The sequence below is a fragment of the Moschus berezovskii genome, chromosome 20 (assembly GCF_049115385.1).
Source record: "Moschus berezovskii isolate FMDL1 chromosome 20, NW_MosBer_1.0, whole genome shotgun sequence".
Lineage (NCBI taxonomy): Eukaryota > Metazoa > Chordata > Mammalia > Artiodactyla > Moschidae > Moschus > Moschus berezovskii.
In genome coordinates this window covers 24,634,929-24,655,634 of record NC_142479.1, presented here as the reverse complement: position 1 = coordinate 24,655,634, position 20,706 = coordinate 24,634,929, and the positions used below count along the sequence as shown (strand labels likewise).

General features: G+C 36.6%; 1 protein-coding gene and 1 long non-coding RNA gene across 3 annotated transcripts in view; both read right to left on the bottom strand.

Annotated features, from left to right (window-relative positions):
* Window positions 1–20,706, bottom strand: part of USP32 (ubiquitin specific peptidase 32) — a 204,690-nt gene that overhangs the window by 120,350 nt on the left and 63,634 nt on the right. The gene's annotated exons all lie outside the window — the stretch shown is intronic.
* On the bottom strand, window positions 1,656–20,032 carry LOC148774648 (uncharacterized). The gene is made up of 3 exons (XR_016035449.1): window positions 7,936–20,032; window positions 6,003–7,446; window positions 1,656–5,807 (listed from the first exon to the last, which is right to left on the bottom strand). It is a non-coding gene; the product is annotated as an uncharacterized LOC148774648 (long non-coding RNA).

The following is a 20,706-nucleotide window of genomic DNA, read 5'->3' as shown; positions in this document are numbered from 1 at the left end:
CACCATCCCTATCTCTAGAATCAGAAAATGAGGCTGCGACTAGGTCAGGTGAATATACAGATCTGTTTCAATATCCCCAAATTTAAATGGGGTAAGTGAAAATCAAAAATTTCACTCAATTCATGATATTTTACATTTTCAAGGTGATGTGTCACATCAGTTTACAACATCTAACACTTAGCAAGACACAAAAACTTTGCCAACATAAGAGAAATGTTAAACAGAGAAGGATGTTTGAAATAAAACTGACCACTACTAAAAGTTATCATACTTCACTGGTGGTCCAGTGGTTGACATCTGCCTGCCAATGCAGGGGACATGTGATCAATCCCTGGTCCGGGAAGATCACACATGCCATGGGGCAACTAAGCCCGTGTACCACAACTACTGAGCCTGAGTGCCTACAGCCCAGGCTCCACAACAAGAGAAGTCACCAAAATGAGAAGCCCGAGTACTGCATCTAGACAGTAGCCCTTGCTCACTGCAACTAGAGAAAGCTAATGCATTGCAACAAAGACCCAGCACAGCCAAAAACTAATTAAAAAATAAATAAGTTATCAGTTACAATGGAATATTACTCAGCGATTAGAAGAAATGAAGTTCTAACACATACAACGTGGATGAACGCTGAAAACATTACACAAAGGAAATAAGCCACACACAAAAAGCCATGTGTATCATTTCACATATAAGCAGCCCTTAAAATAACTCAATTAGTCATTAAGTTATTAAGAAACAAGGAAATCATTCCCCATTCACAAACTACACCTTATGGAAAGAACTGCTTAGAATTCAGAATGCATTTTCCTTTATAACCAATAATCATATTTTCCTGGTTAACCCCATGAATTCTACACAAAGTATAATGTGGTTAAAATACTGAGTAAGTAACAATAATTTAAAGAACACTTTAAAACTATACGACTGTGAATGTATTCATCTGTATTATGAACTAAACAAGCTTAGGGGCTAAGAAGAGAGTCATTATTTACAAATATCTTACACTATGTGGTGAAAAGGAAATAAAAAGACAATATGAAGGTCTCCATTACTCCTCTTTATCCTGGCCCTATGCAGTCCCCACTGCTCAGATTTTTTTTTAGTTTTTATTTATTTTATTTTTGGCTGCATTGGTTCTTTGCTGCTGTCGTGGTCTTTCTCTAGTTGCTGTGAGTGGAGTGTTACTCTGCAGTTGTGGTACATGGGCTTCTCATTGCAGTGGCTTCTCTTGTTACCGAACACCAGCTCCAGGGTGTACAGGCTTCAGTAGTTGCAGCCCATGGGCTCAGTAGCTGTGGTGCACAGGCTTGGTTGCCCCACAGCATGTGGGGTCTTCCTGGAACAGGGATTGAACCAGTGTCCTTTGCATTGCAAAGTGAATTTTTAACCTCTGGACCACCAGGGAAGTCCCACTGCTGAGATTACTAATCAGACAAAAGACAGCTAAAGAAAATGTGAGCAGTTGGAGCAGCCATAGAGGAAATAATCAAGTCCCTACATGCCAGAAATGTCCTTGATAATACATCTGTCTAAAATCACATTTCCAGAACCTAGAAGACTGATCAATCAAGCAAGATACTAACATGTTTGGTTATCCTTTTTCCATGTCTTACTCTCAACCAGGAATCAGTTCAAGTCAAGAAGTAATGAGCATGAAACTATTATCTATTAGGTTGGTGAAAAGTAATAGCAGTTTCAGACCCTGAATTTGAAATCGTTATAACTAGGCTCAAACACATCTTTATTAATCAAAATAGGAACCATTACAGTCAACACATTTCTGTCAACGAGAAATAAGTTTGTTTATTCTTGTAGCATAAAAATCCTTGTTTTGGAATTTGACAAACTCTTGGAAAGCATTTTCTGCATACTGTTAGTTGTGGAAGCACTTTTCCTGCAAAAAGTTGTTGAGATGCTTGAAGAAATAGTAACTGGTTGGTGAGATGTCAGGTAAATATGGAGGATGAGGCAAAATTTCATAGCCCAATTCATTCAGCTTTTGAAACACTGGATGTGTAACATGCAGTCAGGCGTTGTTGTGGAGAAGAACTAGGCCCTTTCTGTTGATCAATGCCAGTGGCAGACGTTGCAGTTTCTGATGCATCTCATCGATTTGCTGAGCATACTTTGCAGATGTGATGGTTTCGCTGGGATTCAGAAAGCTGTAGTGGATCAGACAGCCAGCAGACCACCAAACAGTGACCATGAGCCTTTTTTTGGGAGCAAGTTTGACTTTGGGAAGTGCTCTGGAGCTTCTTCTCAGTCCAAGCACTGAGTTGGTCATCACTGGTAGCTGCATAAAATCCACTTTTTTATCGCACATCACAATCCGATCACCAAATGGTTTCTTGTTGTGTAGAATAAGAGAAGATGACACTTCAAAACAACTTTTTTTTTAATTTGTGGTCAGCTCATGAGGCACCCACTTATCAAGATTTTTCACCTTTCCAATTCGCTTCAAATGCCAAATGACCTTAGAATGATCAATGCTGAGTTCTTGAGCAACTTCTTGTGTAAGTTGTAAGATCAGCTTATTGAAGTTATGCTCTCAGTTGATTGTTGTCAAACTCTGATGGCTGGCCACTATACTTCTCATCTTCAAGGCTCTCATCTTCTGTGCAAAACTTCTTGACCCCCCTGCTGCACTGTACATTCATTAGCAGCTCCGGGGCCAAACACTTTGTTGATGTAAGGTGTCTCAGCTGCTTTACGACCCATTTTGAACTTGAATAACAAAATCACTCGAATTTGCTTGTTGTCTAACATCATTTCCCTAGTCTCAAATAAACATAAACAGCAAGTAATAATTCATAAGCAAAAAACATAAAGCAAGAAATGTGCATTAAAATAATGTATCATGAAACCACATCTATTTAAGAATGTATTTCAATATCAAATGGCAAAGTTAATGCAAAACCTCAATTACTTTTGCACGAACTTAATATAAGTGTAACTGAATCACTTTACTGTATACTAGAAACTAATACAGCGAGGTAAAGCAACTATATGTTATTAAAATAAATTTTAAAAAAGAGAAGTAATTGAGCATACAGCACTCTTTCTGTACATACATACACTGGTTACTGATAAAAATAAACCCGGAGGGAAATCAACAGCGAAACTAAGAGAACCAGCAAGGTGCTGTCATATGCAACTGCTCCCTTGTAGCTACATTTAAGAATATGTGGGCTCTAAAATGCCATTTTAAAGAACTGATATGTCTTTGTGCCAAGATATTCTTATATTCCTATTTTCCTCAGTAGCCAAAAATATGCATTCAATAAATAAATAACATTCTGGGATATCTTATCATCAGGCAAATTTGAGAAACACCACACAAACCCAAACACACATTCATTCCAGGCAACACAGACAAAAATAAATAACTACATCAAACTACAAAGTTTATGCACAGCAAAAGAGATCAACAACAAAATGAAAAGACAATGAAGCAATGGGAAAAATATTTGCAAGTCATGTATACGATAAGGGGTTTATATCCAAAATATACAAAGAACTCAATAGCCAAAAGAAACAAGACAAAAAAGAAACCAGGTTTGGATAAGGACAGAGGAACTGAATATAGACATTTTTCCAAAGACATACAAATGACAAACAGGTACATTAGGTACATCACTAGTCATTAGGAAAATACAAATCAAATCACAAGAAAATATCACCTCACACCTGTTAGGATAGCTATCATTAAAAACATAAGACACTGTTGCATTGTGTACATGGAAGTTATCAAGACAGCAAATTAAAAGAGGTCTCATCATGAGTCAAAAATTTTTTTCTTTTTTATATCTATATAGAATGTCAGATGTTTAAATTTACTGTGGCAACATTTCAAGAAATATGTAAGTCAAATCATTATGCTGTACACCTTAAACTTCAAAGCTGTATGTCAATTTGTATCTTGATAAAACTAGGGAAAACATAACAAAGTGGTGAGGCTGTGGAGAAAATGGAGCCCCAGGGCACTATTGGCAGGAATGCAAATTTGTGCAGTCATTATGGAAAACAGTATGGTGGTTCCTCAAAAAATTAAAAGTAGGATTACCATATAATCCAGCAATCCCATTTCTGGGAATATATCCAAGGAAACAAAAACAGCGTGTCAAAGACATATATGTACTCCCACTTTCAATGCAGCAAATATTATTCACAATAGCCAAGATATGGAAACAACTTAAGTATCCATCAATGGATAAATGAATAAATATGTGGTATCCCCTCGAGGAGAAAATGGCAACCCACTCCAGTATGCTTATCTGAAAAATCCCATGGACAGAAGAGCCTGGCAGACTACAGTCCATGGGGTCACAGAGTCAGATGCGACTGAGCACACATACATTTACAATGGAGTATCATTCAGTCCCAAGAAAGAAGAAAATTCTGCCATTTGCAGCAACATGAATAAAGCTTGAGGGCACTATACTACAAGTAATAAACCAGAAATGGAAAGAAAAATTATAGTGTCACTGACATGTGGAATCTTTCAAGGGAAAAAAAAGGTCAAGCTTTTAGAAACTGAGTGGGAAAGTAGTTACCAAGGCTTGGGGGAAACAAGGACAAAAAGGGAGAAAGGCACAAACTTCTCAGCTGTAAGATGAAGGAGGATGTCTGAGAACCTAATGTACAACACAAATATAGTTGATAGTACTATTAATACATTCAGTTCAGTTCAGTCGCTCAGTCGTGTCCGACTTTTTGCAACCCCATGAATCACAGCACGCCAGGCCTCCCTGTCCATCACCAACTCCCGGAGTTCACTCAAACTCACGTCCATTGAGTCGGTGATGCCATCCAGCCATCTCATTCTCTGTCGTCCCCTTCTCCTCCTGCCCCCAATCCCTCCCGGCATCAGAGTCTTTTCCAGTGAGTCAACTCGTCGCATGAGGTGGCCAAAGTATTGCAGTTTCAGTTTCAACATCAGTCCTTCCAATGAACACCCAGGACTGACCTCCTTTAGAATGGAATGGTTGGATCTCCGTGCAGTCCAAGGGACTCTCAAGAGTCTTCTCCAGCACCACAGTTCAAAACCATCAATTCTTCGGCGATCAGCTTTCTTCACAGTCCAACTCTCACATCCATACATGACCACGGGAAAAACCACAGCCTTGACTAGACGGACCTTGGTTGGCAAAGTAATGTCTCTGCTTTTTAATATACTATCTAGGTTGGTCATAACTTTCCTTCCAAGGAGTAAGCATCTTTTAATTTCATGGCTGCAATCAGCAACTGCAGTGATTTTGGAGCCCAAAAAAATAAAGTCTGACACTGTTTCCACTGTTTCCCCATCTATTTCCCATGAAGTGACTGGACCAGATGCCATGATCTTTCTTTTCTGAATGTTGAGCTTCAAGCCAACCTTTTCACTCTCCTCTTTCACTTTCATCAAGAGACCTTTGAGTTCCTCTTCACTTTCTGCCATAAGAGTGATGTCATCTGCATATCTGAGGTTATTGATATCTCTCCCGGCAATCTTGATTCCAGCTTGTGCTTCTTCCAGCCCAGCGTTCCTCATGATGTACTCTGTATATAAGTTAAATAAGCAGGGTGACAATATACAGCCTTGACGCACTCCTTTTCCTATTTGGAACCAGTCTGTTGTTCCATGTCCAGTTCTAACTGTTGCTTCCTGACCTGCATACAGGTTTCTCAAGAGGCAGGTCAGGTGGTCTGGTATTTCCATCTCTTTCAGAATTTTCCACAGTTTGTTGTGATCCACACAGTCAAAGGCTTTGGCACAGTCAATGAAGCAGAATAGATGTTTTTCTGGAACTCTCTTGCTTTTTATACTACTAATTCAAATTTGTTAAGAGAACTTAAGTGTTCTTACCAAAACAAAAAATCCCAAGAGTTAAGATTCTGTTAAATTCCAGGATAACAAACTGTTTTGTAAATTTAAAGAAACTGCTGTGATGGCAATTTTTTTTAAATATAATAAATATCCCTATTCATACTTTTAAGATATATCTTAACTCTTAAAAGGATACATCAAAAATTAGTAAGAGGGAATTCCCTGGTGGTTGGTCCAGTGGTTAGGACTCCACGCTTCCACTGTCAAGGGACTGGGTTCACTGCCAGGGGCTGGGTCAAGCAGCTAAGATTCCACAAGCTGCACACTAAGAGCAAGGAAAAACAATCCTGGTCAGAAATATTCTTCCTTCTGGGAAGGGAAATGAGGCGCCTTAGGGGACTGGGTTGAAAGGTGATCTTTTTCACTGTCTGTTCTTTTATAAATTTTGAACCATGAGAATGTATCATTTGTTTAAAAGTACAGAAAGAGAACAAGAAAAAAAAAAGATATATTTTCTAATTGTCCTCACTGGCCATATCATACTGACAGGGATATAAATCACATAAAAAATGAAGCCATGGTCACCAGAGAAGACGGTTTTTCAACAGAAGACAGTGTTGTGTATCTTATGAGGGTAAAAGAATTAACATGACAAATAAACGTACATTCTTGCAACTGCAGGAAGTTTTCAGTGAAACATAATTGTTACCAACTCTGGAACCAAAAAGATCTGGGGTCAAATCCTAGCTCTTCTAATTAGGAGTTGTATAGTCAAATAAATTATGTAACTTCAATTTGCTAGTCTAGATAATGGGACTAACAGTACCTCTACAGTGCTATTAATAATAACACCAGTCACATGGTATGGTGAAAATTAAATGAGATAATTTACATAAAATAATTATCCTAAGCCAGGTACATAGTAAATAACTCCATAAATTTTAGTTATTATCATCATCCATGGGAGGCAACACAGAACGGTAGCTAATAAGGATTTGGATACCTGGACCTGAATTCTGGATCTCCTGGGACAAGTAACCTAACATCCTTAAGACCCGGTATCTTTTTCTCATTCATAAAATGGTAGTAACATTATACTTGCATCATGAAAAATGTAATATATACAAATGTGTAAGTTAAATGAAAAAATAAAAAACTGTGAATTTACCAGGCAAACACAATTTTTACCAAGTACTCAAAGTTAGTATCTCCATTAACAGCATTATGTGGTTGTTCAAAGTATAATATTAAAAGATATATTTGCAAAGCAGCATATAATAACTACCAAAGTCTCTTACAGTCATATAGTACCTCTGAGGGAAAGGTTTGGTTTCAAATAAACAAATTACTTTTATTTGTACCTCCTATAATGTTTGCAAACCACGTTATCATATATAACTCTGATATTGCCAGTTTTGGGTTCAGCTGAAATTATCCATAGAAGGATAAAATGAACAACCTTGGGCATTATAGCATGATGCTCTCAAGTGACCTAGTAGAGAAAAGGCTAATGGTAAGCCCAAGTCGTATCTCTTTGGGATTCAAGGACATGAAATAAATGCCCTGTTATCCTCCAAATAAACAGGCTGGTGAGGGCTTAATGTGGTTCCCATGGGTGACTGAAAAAAATATTCCTGATCCTAGTAAGGGAAAAAAAAAAGACAATAAAAATCAGTAATGGGGACTATTTTTCAGTTCAAAAAAATTCAATACAGTGCTTTCAAATTACCAGTACAATTAAGCTGCCAGCCCTATTTTAGGGCTCTCTTGGACAAATGAAAGGATCCCCAAACATACTTGAATGAGGGACTTCAACTCTTAGGAACTAAAGGGTATCATGAGAAGTGCCCAGACCAATCAGAACCAGAAACCAAAGGAACTTTGCTGGAAGCCTGACAAATGGACTGTGGTAAATCATACTGCATGTGGTTCCATGCTGCGACTTCTACCAACAGAAAACCCACAGGTTATCAAGCTATCAAGCTTTGATGACTTTACCAACTATCTAATATCTTGATGGTGGTGGCAGATACATGCACCCACACAGTTATAAAACTATACAGAATTAAACACACACACACACAAACGGAAAGCGAAATGAGATCAGTGGATAATACCAGTGACAATACCTGGTTGTGGTATTTCTGCATCTGGAAAATGTTATCTTCATGAAAAACTGGCAAAATATATTTTTGTTGTTGTTATTAAGTGCTCTTTTCTTTGTTATTAAGTGCATGTGAATCTGTATTTATCTTCCTAAAAATTTCAGCTAAAAAATTTAGGATGAACAGATCTTAATATTTCAGTAAATGTACCACAGAAAGAATTTTTAGGAAAAATTTTCTATTAAATGTGTTCTACATAATATTTTCTCTCTACTATTGGCTATAATAGTTAGTGTTTCTCCTAAAGGGCAAGTGACCAAGGAAAAAAATCCCACAAAGATCCACACATTTACAACATGAATGTATTTGAAAACAAATAATAATATAACACTTTTCCAATTAAAAAGAAGCAGAAAACTGAGACTTCCCTCACTGTCCAGTGGTTCAAATTCTGTGCCCCCAACACAAGGGGCATGGGTTCGATCCCTGATTAGGAAGTAAGATCCCACATGCTGCACAGCACAGCCAAAAAGAAAGAAAGAAATTATTTATAAAGCCAAAAAAGTAATAAAATTATACCCCATGTAACAAATATTATCTATGTGCCAGGCATCAAATGGAGAGATAGTAAAGAAGGAACAACTTAATTGATCTTTCTTGGCACCAACATTTTGTTGAACTTTAATCAGAAACTTACATATACCTCTTTTGTTCCATGAGCCTAATTTGCTTCCGCAGTCTACATCTTCATCTCATTAAAAGTGTCTTCCTTGGAACTTATTCTCGTAGATTTTTTAAAAGTCCTTTGAAATGGAAAAAGATTTATTTGATCTAGTGCTATATCATTCCTATTTATTTTTTTTTTAGAGAATTTTATGGAGGGAGGTGCTGTGCCAGATCTTCCATTGTGGCATGCAGGCTCTGGTTGTGGCATTAGAACTCTTGGTTGCGGCATGTGGGATCTAGTTCCCAGACCAGAGATCACAACCAGGTCCCCTGCATGGGGAGCATGGAGTCTTAGCCACTGGATCAGCAGGCAATTCCTATCAATCCTTTATTTCTTAAATGTAAAATTTGCAGTAAGGACAGCTCTTCTGAAAACTACCTTCATAGTCAGTACCTCTCACTGAGACAAAAAATGAGCAAACTACAATATTATACTGTTATTAGCTTGACCTGTCCCTTCAGCTAAGAGCCAGGAATGCTCAGACCATGATCTTCCGAAACTTACGCCAGTCCATGCCCTCATCTACAACCTTTGGTAGCTTATACTGACCTAAACACCACACCACGTAACTATTAGGTACAGGTAAATACTACATAACTCTATACGAAATGGGAAAATCAAGACCCAACTCAATAATTTATATGAGGATGTGATAAACACTATGTAAACAGCCAATTTTATTTAATTAAATCACAAGGGCAACTAGAATACTTATTACAAAACCAAAGAGGACAGGTTATAAATACCTTCAATATCATCATTAGCACAATGCCACCCACACAATAAATTTTCAGAGAATAATCACTGTTGAAAATCTCTGAGAAACAACCAAGAATACATAATTATGTAACCTATTTCCTAGTCAAGGAAGATTTTTTCAATTAAATAAAAATATTTTCAGGTAAAGTAATAAACCAGGCATTTTAGAACATGCACATTTACTACCGAATTCCACAGACACGCCACATGCGGACTCCAGGAACTAGCACCCGGAGACTTGGGGGTCCATGATTCAGCCTATCATACTCTCCAGCTAGAGTAGCTCCAGTCCCAAGAGGGTGAGACAAACTCTCATTATTGGTTTTTTCCTCTCTCTGTTGTCCTCTGGCTTGGCTCTGATAAGAGGACTAGAAACGGGAGCTCAGGGAAAAGAAAAGTATCATGGATATTGAGAGGAGGAAGGAGCTCAGGAAAGAGGTTTTTGAACTCCTGGGTTTGTCTCCAAACTGCACATGTATGTATGTGGCCCTAACCAGCACGGATCTGACCCTAAACAGTATTACAAATTGAAGACAGATCAACACCCAGGTTCCAGACTGTCCACTAGGTGGGCCGCATATGCAGTACAGATCCAAACAGCCCTGCAAAGGCTGTGAAACCTTCACTGACACAACCAAAAGAAGACTGGTTGGAACTTGCAGCCTGAACCCATCAATACCCACAGCATGATAAAAATAAATATACAGTTGTCCCTTGGTGTGCATGGAGCACTGGTTTCAAGCTCCTGGCAGATGCCAAAATCCATGGATGCTCAAGTCCCTCATATATAATGGAGCAGTGGGACTTCCCTGGTGGTCCAGTGGTTAAGAGTCTGTGGGTTCAATCTCTGGTCAGGGAACTAAGATCCCACATGCCGTGAAGCAAATAAGCCTAAGTGCCACAACTACTGAGCTCATGCACCATAACTAAAGAGTCTGTGTGCCACAACTAAGACCCAACAAAGCCAAATAAATAAATAAGGAGTAGTATTTGCCTATAACCTATGAAATTCTCTCTATACTATTAAATCATCTCTAGATTACTTATAATACCTAGTACAATGTAAATTCTGTGTAAATAGTTGCAAACACAATTTAAGTGCTATATAAAATAGTTGCTCAGTTCAGTTCAGTTGCTCAGTTGTGTCCGACTCTTTGTGACCCCATGAATCACAGCACACCAGGCCTCCCTGTCCATCACCAACTCCCGGAGTTCACTCAAACTCATGTCCATCGAGTCGGTGATGCCATCCAGCCATCTCATCCTCTGTCGTCCCCGTCTCCTCCTGCCCCCAATCCTTCCCAGCATCAGAGTGTTTTCCAGTGAGTCAACTCATCGCATGAGGTGGCCAAAGTATTGGAGTTTCAGCTTTAGCATCAGTCCTTCCAATGAACACCTAGGATTGATCTCCTTTAGAACGGACTGGCTGGATCTCGTTGCAGTCCAAGGGACTGTCAAGAGTCTTCTCCAGCACCACAATTGCTAGCCTGTGGCAAATTCAAGTTTTGCTTTTTCGGAACTTTCTAGAATTTTTTTCCAAGTTTTTTTGATCCATAGTTGGTTGAATCCTCACTTGGAAGCCCTAGGCGATCTGGAAGGCCACATCTCCATAGTATTTAAAGAGATTCAGCATTTCATAACATAATACTAAAAATGTACAGAGGGAGCTCCCTGGTGGTTTAGTGGTTATGATTTGGCATGTTCATTACTGTAGCCCGGATTTGATCTCTGGACAGGGAACTGAGATCCCACAAGCTTCATGGCACAGCCAAAAATTAAAAAAAAAAAAAAAAAATTTTTTTTAATATCTAGAATATAACCCAAAATTACTCATTATATAAAAAACCAGTAAAGTTTCAATTCAATTAGGAAACTACAATCAGTAGGCATCAACAATTACACGAGACAGATATCAGACTTACTAAAGATTTTGGAGGAGCCATTTGGGGCTCCATGGAGGAGCCCAAAGAAACGAGAACACTTTTGAATGAAAAAATGGAAAGTCTCAACACAGAAACCAAATGGAAATTTTAGAATTGAAGAATTCAACAACCAAAAAAATTAAAAAAAGAATTAATTTCCCTAGATCTACTGATTAGAAATCCGGGAAAACAAGTTCATCTTTTAAGAGTGACCAACTATATTATTCATTAAGCCTTGGTGGTATTTTAATGAGATGACTTTCTTCATAACTCTGAGACACTATTAAACTTTGTCACAACTTTAGTCACCCCTTTTTGATAAAGGGCCTATAGCTGGCACTGAATGACTACTGAATAAAGTTAATGAACAAAAATAAATAATATCAAAATATAAGTTCGAGAAGAAAAAAATAAGTAAAATGTGACTACTAGGTACAAAACAAGTCCACTGTTTTACAAGATGTGTTTAATATATTAACATCTTGAGATTCAACATGCTGTTTCTTTAAAGTGAGATGGGTAGGCAGCTCTGTGAAAGTGAAAGTCACTCAGTTGTGTCTGATTCTTTGCGACCCCATGGACTATAAAGTCCATGGAATTCTCCAGTAGCTCTGTAGAACTAAATAACGTTTGTTTATGTATCTAAAAAATTGTCCTTGGAGAAATGAATTTAGTAAGTATTATACTACAAACCAAGAAAATGTATAAGTGATTTAAAAGCCAATGGCGCTTTATCTTGGTTTTCTATAAATTTTCAAAAAATTTATACAAATTAACAGATAAATATTATAAAAAACTGATTTTAAAAAGCAGAAATTCAGAAAAGGGATCAAGACTGGAAAACATCAAAATGAACTGACTTGGGGTTCAACAAGAGGAGCCAGTCCCTGATTTCTAGCATGAGAATTTATAAAGCTACCATATAAAATATAAATTAAGTCCTTTATATCAACATTAAATTTGATGAATGACTATTAAAATTTTCAAATTTTAATTTGATGAATGATTTAAATTTTCAAAAGCATCTATTGCTGAAATACAGAAAACCTCAAATTCTTCAGTGCCCTGAAATGGCTTGAGCCAATTAAGTCAAATACAAACTCTCACATACATGTATACTACAGAATGTATAAACCTTTACTAAACATTTTAGATCCACTAATTTATTTAGTTAGGATACCTGAACAGTTTCTCTTTTCAAACACTCTTCTTTAAAAAAATAAAAACTTTATTTCAGGATACCACTATTCAACAAAATGCAAATCAAAACCACAATGACATACTACTTCACACACACTGGGCTTCCCAGGTGGCTCAATGGTAAAGAATCTACCTGCCAACACAGGAGACACAAGAGACACAGGTTCCATCTTTGGTTGGAAAGATCCCCTGGAGAAGGAAATGGCAACCCACTCCAGTATTCTTGCCTGGGAAATCCCATGGACAGAGGAGCCTGGCGGGCTACAGTCCAATGGGTTGCAAAAAGATCTAGACACAACTTACCAAGTAAAACAACAAATAACAAGGTTGGCAAGGATGTAAAGAAATACTGGACCCTCACACACTGTTGATGGTAATGTAAAATGGTGCAGCAACTTTGCAGAACAATCTGGCAGCTCTTCGAAAGGTTAAACACTGAGTTATCATAAAGATACAGAAATTCCATCCAAGGTATATACTCAAGAGGAATGAAAACATACATCCACACAAATGCACATCAATATTCATAGCATCCTTATTTATAATAGCTCCAAAGTGAAAATAACTCGAATATCCATTCACAGGCAAACAATAAACAAAATGTGATATATCCATATAATAGAATATTATTCTATAAAAGGTAATGAAGAAGTGATATATGCTGTAAGATAGATGCTAAGTCAAAGAAGCCAGTCACTAAAGACCATATATGATGTGATATGTCCAAAATAGGTAAATCTATAGAGATGGAAATTATCTAGCATATTCGTTAGCTTAGGGCTGGCAGAGGAGGGGATGGAAAAGAAAAGTTTCTTTTAGGGTGATAAAACTGACTGTGGTGATGGTTGCACAATTCTGTGAACCAACTAAAAACCATTAACTATATACTTTAAATGGGTGAATTAAAGAGCATATATTGTATCTCAATAATTAGGAAACTGTTAAGGAAAAAGCTGTTAGGGAAAGAAATACTACTATTTCATTTAAAGCAAAGAAGGGGCATGCATAGCAAAGTTGGTTTAATACACTTTTCTGAAGACTGCTCCTGTAAGTCTTTTGATTCCTAATCTGAAATTTCTGAAAATCAAATGTAACTACAAGAATAAGCAAAGATGGGGAAAATAGTTCAGGATGAGTCTTAACATGAGGTATTATATGCCAGTATAGTTTTCTGTACAACTGTCAAAATACCTTTACTGCTTCTGTCATTTGGAAACTTATGAAAAAATTATTCATCAAAGATAGAATACTATTAAATTTGCCACCCATACACAAAATAAAACTATTTTGCCTACTACTAATTTCTATGAACAGCACAAATTATAAACTGATTTTTAGATTTATAAACTATTTGAAGAGCTAAACTCTAGCCAGAATCTAGAAAAAAATGAAGACCTTTTCAGAGATGCTACTAACCTGATTTTAAAGGATATTTCAGCTTCTTTCATGAGGGGAAAAAAAATAAAATTAAACAATTCTTAAGCCTGATTTCTCCTTCCTCTGAGGTCAGCTGCTTTGTAAATGGAATTTTATATCTAGTATATTCCCACCGTTGTCATTAATGGTAATTTAACAACTCTGTGGACATGAGTTTGAGTGAACTCCGGGAGTTGGTGATGGACAGGGAGGCCTGGCATGCTGTGATTCATGGGGTCGCAGAGAGTCGGTCATGACTGAGTGACTGAACTGAACAACATGCAAATGATGTGATTAAAATTCACCCTCAATTCACCTCCTATATTTTACCTCAATGTCCCACATTACTTCAATAGCAAGTAAGGAAAACTCACTAATTAAATCTTGCATCAAATTTTTTTTTTATTCATGGTTAGGACAAGGAAGTCCAAAAAGCACAAAAATCCATGGAATATTAGAGGAAACAAAGACAGCCTGATTTAAATAGATGGATATGACATGTATATATGTATCTACCACAACTAAAATACTTAAGCTAAAAATACATTTAGAAGATCAGTGTAAAAAGTTAACCAACCGTCTCACAGAAAATTAAAAAGCTGTTGGAAGGTGTAGAACGATTTAGCCACAGGTATGAAAACTAAGCAAATAAAAATATAGGCAATATTTTATAGCAGCTATAAATGGAGCATAATCTTCAAAAACTGTGAATTACTCTGTTGAACATTATAAAACATGGTAAATAAACTATACCTCAGTTTTTTTAAAAAAGAAGGAAACTGTTATAATTCCAGGAAAAAAATTAATAAAAAATTAAATAATACTACAACATGTTGCAGAGAATATTTATACAGTCATAATGCTATAAATAACAAATACTAATTTAATCACAGATTATGATACAGTTGCATTGGGATGACATGATATGAAGTGTGCAAGGATGTTAAATATCTTCTACCACTGGAAAGGAACTTCCCTGGTGGTCCAATAGCTAAGACAATGCACTCCCAATGTAGGGGGCCCAGGTTTGATCCAGGAGAATCAGGGAGTTAGATCCCACATGCTGCAACTAAGACCTGGCAGAGTGGGGAGAAATATCAATAACCCCACCTTTGCAGATGACACCACCCCTATGGCAGAAAGCGAAGAGGAATTAAAGAGCCTCTTGATGAAGGTGAAAGAGGAGAGTAAAAAAGCTGGCTTAAAACTCAACATCCAAAAAACGAAGATCATGGCACTTGGTCCCATCACTTTGTGGCAAATAGATGGGGAAGCAACAGAAACAGTGACAGACTTTATTTTCTTGGGTTCCAAAATCACTGCAGATGGTGTCTGCAGCCATGAAATTAAAAGACACTTGCTCCTTGGAAGAAAAGCTATGACAAACCTAGACAGTGTATTAAAAAGCAGAGACATTACTTTGCTGACAAAGGTCCATATAGTCAAAGCTATGGTTTTTCCAGTACTCACGTACAGATGTGAGAGCTGGGCAATAAAAAAGGCTAAGTGTCAAAGAATTGATGCCTTTGAACTGTGGTGTTGAAGAAGACTCTTGAGAGTTCCCTGGACTGCAAGGAGATCAAACCAGTCAATCCTAAAGGAAATCAACTCTGAATATTCATTGGAAGGAATGATGCTGTAGCTGAAGCTCCAATACTTTGGCTACCTGATGCGAAGAGCCAACTCATTGGAAAAGACCCTGATGCTGGGAAAGATTGAAGGCAGAAGGAGAAGGGGAAGACAGAGGATGAGATAGTTGTATGGCATCACCAACTCAATGGACATGAGTTGGAGCAAACTCCAGGAGATGGTGAAGGACAGGGAAGACTGACATGCTGCAGTCCATGGAGTCACAAAGAGTCAGACACAACTGAGCAACTGAACAACAACCACCATCACTGGAAAGCAAAGGATAAAATCTAAAATTAAGAGTGAGGAGTAAAGAACAGTATTTAGAAAATGGAGGTATATATATAAGAAACTATTATTAGAAAGTGGTTGTTTCTGGAACTACGATGAGATTTAAATAGGTGGGGACAAGGATTCTCGTTTTTAAATCTCTGATTCCACTTTAACTATATGCATAAATCACTATGATAAAAATAATAAGTCAGATCATAAATAAGTTTGTAGGGTTATAAAACATGAAGTATAGAGCAATTAACAGAAGAGCACTATAATTCAATATAAATAGTATAACTAAAACATTTACAGAATACGTTTTTTTAAAGGCAGTTTTATTAGATAAAATATTCAACTGTCCAATATATTTAAGTATATTCCTGTGGCTACTTATCCTGGATCATAATACACCCTGTATGATATAGCACACTGCAGAAACCATTAGTTATCTATATAATTCTATTTTCTTTTCTTTCTTGTAACAGAACCCTAATTTTTTCTAAGATACTATCATACTTGTTCAACATTTCTACATTTTCTAGCATCTCTTGCAACTGGAGAGAAGCAATGAGATAAAACTGAAAGTGAACAGATGGACTTCCAAAAAGACTCTGATCAAATATGGCCTGGGTCCCTAATAATACAGTTTTCCCTGATGGCTCAGCAGTAAAAAACCTGTCTGCTAAGCAGGAGATGGCGGTGGGTCAGGAAGATCCCCCAGGGAAGGAAATAGCAACCCACTCCAGTATTCTTGCCTGGGAAATCCCATGGAGAGAGAAGCCTGACAGGCTACAGTCCATGTGGTCGCAAAGAGTCTTCTCCTTCTGCCTTCAATCTTTCCCAGCATCAGCGTCTTTTCCAATGAGTTGGCTCTTCGCATTGGGTAGCCAAAGTATTGGAGCTTCAGCTTCAGCATCAGTCCTTCCCATGAATACTCAGGGCTGATTTCCAAATTAACCGAGCAACTAAACAATAACAACAATCCTAACAATAAAGGCAGCTGCCACTACCTTTGAAATTCTTTTACATAAAAGAAAAATTAATATATTTAGTCACTGTGGATTTTAGGTGGGAGAGGGTGGTTTATTATTTACCAATAATAAAGCCTGTATGTCAGCCCATCTACCCTTATAACTTGATTTGAGGTCCATATTTGAAATCATGGTTTATTTTCTCATTCTGTTGAGACTTAATACTTTGGGTAAGTCACATGGTATTCTTGGATCTCAGTATGAGATATTCTGTAAGATGCCTCTCTCCTTGAAATTATCCTAAAGAAGAAAAGTTCATGCACAGAATATAGAATAGTTTGTAAGTCCGATCTCCCCAAACATATTTAACCAAGTTGTGTGACACAAGTCTGGTTATTTTCACAGGATATCCTAAGATACAGGTATTAATTTTATTTAAATAGATTACTATCCTGGCAACTTACTTTATTGTTAAAGAATAAATTTTGAAAGTTATCATTAAAGGGAAAACATTAAATATTATTTTCAGAAAAAATTAAAACATGTTAGTTGCTCCATATTCTTGGTATATTTATTTCATTAATATTTGTCCTACAATCCACTATTTTTCATGTTAAGAATTATCCCAGACCTGTGTCAGATATATATCCCACAAAACTGTTGACTGTTATATGCTAGTCATGAATCCATGCCATTAAATGTTATGTAAGAGTCACAAAGTAAGTTACTAATAAATATTCTTTTCAAATACAGAGAATAGAATATTCATTATCTTTTCCTCAAGTCCAAAAGCAAAGAAGCCTTGCCTAAACAAATCATCCAGAATACCTCTGTACATTAGTTATTTTATATCTCACAGACTGTCAGACCAATAAACTACTCCCAGGAATGACTAAACAAACCAGGTTATTACCTCTGTCTTAGTAAATTCCTGTTGCTACCACACTGGATGGCAAGTCCTGAGATTCAGTTTATACCCTCCTTTCTCATTTCTGAAGATATCTTGCCTACTGAAGTCTATTCAAATACACAACTAGAAAAGAGACTCAGAGTATAAACTACAGTGTCACTAGACATCAGTGCGGTAAATTATTGGTATACCCTCTCAGTTAGCTTGGCCCTGACTTAATATAATTAAATATTGTCTTTGAAGTTCTGGGTTGTAAATCCCTTTCTACTCACTAGCTTCCTTTAAAGCAAATATTTGTCCCTTATAACTCATCTATTCCCATCTGAAGGAAGAAATAGAATTTTCCGTAAACCCACTGATGGTTGAACAAAGAAACCTGTTAATATGCTACAAATTCAACTACTAAGTTTCAAGTGAAAATTGTTCTCCCTGGAGTTAGTATTCCTGAATTCTGTCTAGGGAGACTTCTTGGCTAGCTTTCTTCTTTGCTGTTCCACATCTTGATCTATGATGGTAAGATTGGATCCCTGTCTTCACACTGGCTCCCCGTCTGTCCTTATCTATTTTATTATCCATACTTTTCTTAGAAGCTAATTATTCTAGACCTTTAATGATCAATGATCTCATTCTAGAATTGCCTTGCTGTAACTTTTGTTTTCTAAAAGTTTAATTTAACCCATAACTTTAAATCAGGAGAAAAAGGAAGAACTCCACATTTATCATTGAGAATTCCTTCCTTCCACTGCTCCAACCTTCCCAGACTAACCTAGCCCACAATCTTCTCTCCTCCAATTCAGGCAGATCTCAAAGTCAACAGAAGAACATCACAATTTAACTGCATTTCAAACTCTTCTAATGATAGTCAAGCTGGTCATAAACCTATAAATTCCTACAATGATTTTGATGAAAGGTTTAGAGGTTCTTTTGCCTCGGAACTTAAGTGATTAGTAAAAGATCATGAAGTAAATAATAAAATTAGAACCAAAACCCAAATGTCCTAACGAAGACTGAAAAGGAAATCATACATCTGTCAATAATCAATTTTTATATTTCTGGCTCACTTTTCCAAGTAGATTAAGTATTCTTCCTGAAAAGCTCAAAAAGTACATCCAATCAAATGTTTCACAAAGTTTTTGAGGAATAACTGAGGTACAATTACCCTCACATATTTTATGTTTATAATTTATCCATTTTGTCATATGTCATGCCATATCGTTGAAATCATCACCACAATCAAGAAAAGTTTCAAACATTCCTATCACCTCAGAAGTTTCTTATCCCTGAGGAATTATCCTTCCCTCTCTTTCCTCCTGCACCAGTATTAGTACCCAGTCTCTATGTAAGCTTCATTTCCTGACAGACTCTGTATTTTAAAGAATTTTATATGAATGGAATCATAGCACGTGCTCTACTTTTACCAATTATGTTTTTATTTAGCATAATTATTGTGAGATTCACTCATACTGTTGAGTGTACAATAATCTTCCTTTTTACTGTTAAATCACTGAATATAATTGTACAAAGTAGTTAAAAAAAATTCCTTGCGGACTTCCCTGGCGGTGCAGTGGATAATAATCCACCTGCCAATGCAAGGGGACAAAGATTTGATCCCTGGTCCAGGAAGATTCCACATGCTGCTGAGTAACTAAGCTCCTGTGCCACAACTACTGAAGCCCACATGCCCTAGAGCCCACAAGCCACAACTACGGAGCCTGCCTGCACCAGTCCCGAAGCCATGCACCTACAGCCCGTGCTCTGCAACAAGAAAAGCCCCCACACCACAAACAAGAGCAGCTGCAGTGTGCCACAACAAGAGGAAGTCCACACCCAGCCAAAAAGACTCGCAGCAACCAGAAATAAATAAATAATTTTTTAAAACAGGAATCACTAGTCGAAAAAAAAAATACTCTCAGAAAAAAATCATACTACACTTAAAATGAGCAGAATGAACATTTTAATATGCTTCTGTTTTAAAAGGAAGAATGTCAAAGACTGCCTAATGAAGAAATATATTTTACTAGTATCAAACTCTCAGGAAAAGTAAGAATAAATAAAGACTTCAATAATTTAGCTTTAGCAGCTAAAAATATAGGACAAGACTTATTTAAAATATATTCCTGTGAATTAGTTATTCAATGTACATTGCTGAGAAAAGGTAACTAATATGGGAGAAAATATAGTGATAACATACTAGTGTGCATTTATTACAAACCATTATTTTGAATTCATTTCAAAAACCTTTTATACATTCACAAAAAATCATTTTACAACAAATAACTATTTTAAATAATGGGAATAAATGAGACTCTTACTAAAAACAACACTTTAAAAAAAAGGATAGACTATACAAGGACTTCCTTTTAAGCAATCATACATAAACATTTTTCAATAAATAACTTGCTATCCTGTATTAGTTTGTGCGAATATAGAAGGATATACGGTTATTTCTTCAGGCCATTTATTTCCTGAGAATACACCCTTTAAAGTCTCAAAATTGAGTGAAATGTTCCTTAATTGCAAAGTTAACCCTAAAAATCACAATTTTTGATGACTATAATTTTTTATGTATTTTTGAAACTACAACATATGTATTGTATGTATTTGTACTCAAAATCACAACACATATATAGTATGAAAAAGTTAACCATTACACAGTTAACAATTATGTCCATCGTTTTTTATAATAGAGTATTTGGGACAACACCTCAAGATTCTCACCTCTGGTCTCTCAAGAGAGACCCAGGGATGAAAAAGTATACCTTAAAGCTATAAGCATAAATGACTCTGAACATAAATTCTTTTCTCTTCATATTTTCAGGCAGCTACTCATAAAGCATCAAGAAATTACATTTAGAAGTCTATGAAGAAAGGATACTCATATTTACCACTTAATGACAAAGATACGGAAATACAGAAAGTTCAACTGTATTTTATAATCCTTCTCCTTACATTTTAATATACAGAATATAATAACTCATACTACTCAAA